The sequence below is a fragment of the Arachis stenosperma genome, chromosome 2, assembly GCF_014773155.1.
Source record: "Arachis stenosperma cultivar V10309 chromosome 2, arast.V10309.gnm1.PFL2, whole genome shotgun sequence".
In the NCBI taxonomy this organism is placed as follows: domain Eukaryota; kingdom Viridiplantae; phylum Streptophyta; class Magnoliopsida; order Fabales; family Fabaceae; genus Arachis; species Arachis stenosperma.
In genome coordinates, this window is record NC_080378.1 from 49,621,029 (window position 1) to 49,622,685 (window position 1,657).

Below are 1,657 nucleotides of genomic sequence, written 5' to 3' on the forward strand. Positions count from 1 at the left end.
GGCGTTTAACGCCAGGATGGCACAAGAGGGAAGATTCTGTTTTCAATTCAAATTTTTTTCAAGTTTTCAAAATTTTTCAAAATCAAATCTTTTTCAAATCATATCTTTTGAATCAAATCTTTTTCAAAATCAATTTCTTTCCTTTTTCAAAAATACTTGCTATCAATTAATGATTTGATTCAACATTTCAAGTATGTTGCCTTTTCTGTTGAGAAAGGTTTAATGTTTGAATCATATCTTTTCTTGTTAGGCAAGTCATTAATTTTTAAAATCAAATCTTTTTAAATTGTTTTTCAAATCATAATTTTTCAATCATATCTTTTTAATCACATCTTTTTCAAAATAGTTTTCAATCATATCTTTTTTATTTCTAATTTCAAAATCTTTTTCAAAAATCACTTGATTTCTTTTCCACTCTTAGTTTTCGAAAATCAATTAGTATTTTTCAAAATGTTTTTAAATTCTTTTACTTAATTTTCAAAAATTCTTCCCCTCTTCTCACATCCTTCTATTTATGGACTAACACTATTCCTTAATGTACAATTCGAACTCCATCTTTCTTGATAAGTTCGAATTCTCTACTTCTCCCTTCTATTTTTCATTTCCTCTGACACCTCAAGGAATCTCTATACTGTGACATAGAGGATTCCATACTTTCTTGTTCTCTTCTCTTTCATATGAGCAGGAGCAAACACAAAAGCATTCTTGTTGAGGCTGACCCTGAACCTGAAAGGACCTTGAAGCGAAAGCTAAGAGAAGTTAAGGCACAACTCTCTGTAGAGGACCTAACGGAAATCTTCAAACAAGAAGAAGACATGGCAGCCGAAAACAACAACAATGCCAACAATGCAAGGAAGGTGCTGGGTGACTTTACTGCACCTACTCCCGACTTCTATGGGAGAAGCATCTCTATCCCTGCCATTGGAGCAAACAACTTTGAGCTTAAGCCTCAATTAGTTTCTCTAATGCAACAGAATTGCAAGTTCCATGGACTTCCATTGGAAGATCCTCATCAGTTTTTAGCTGAATTCTTGCAAATCTGTGACACTGTCAAGACTAATGGGGTTGACCCTGAGGTCTACAGACTTATGCTATTCCCTTTTGCTGTAAGAGACAGAGCTAGAATATGGTTGGACTTACAACCTAAAGAAAGCCTGAACTCTTGGGAAAAGCTAGTCAATGCCTTCTTGGCAAAGTTCTTTCCACCTCAAAAATTGAGTAAGCTTAGAGTGGAAGTCCAAACCTTTAGACAGAAGGAAGGAGAATCCCTCTATGAAGCTTGGAAAAGATACAAACAATTGATCAAAAAGTGTCCTTCTGACATGCTTTCTGAATGGAGCATCATAGGTATCTTCTATGATGGTCTGTCTGAACTGTCCAAGATGTCTTTGGATAGCTCTGCTGGAGGATCTCTTCATCTGAAGAAGATGCCTACAGAAGCTCAAGAACTAATTGAAATGGTTGCAAATAACCAATTCATGTACACTTATGAAAGAAATTCTATGAACGATGGGACAAATCAGAAGAAAGGAGTTCTTGAGATTGACAATCTGAATGCCATATTGGCTCAGAACAAAATATTGACTCAGCAAGTCAATTTGATTTTTCAAAGTCTGTCTGGAATGCAAAATGCACCAAGCAGTACTAAGGATACTTC

General features: G+C 35.1%; 1 non-coding gene across 1 annotated transcript; it reads right to left on the reverse strand.

The window, feature by feature from the left end:
- Positions 1 to 1,220: 1,220 nt before the first annotated feature.
- Positions 1,221 to 1,328, reverse strand: LOC130964677 (small nucleolar RNA R71). The gene has a single exon (XR_009080762.1). It is a non-coding gene; the product is annotated as a small nucleolar RNA R71 (small nucleolar RNA).
- Positions 1,329 to 1,657: the final 329 nt, after the last annotated feature.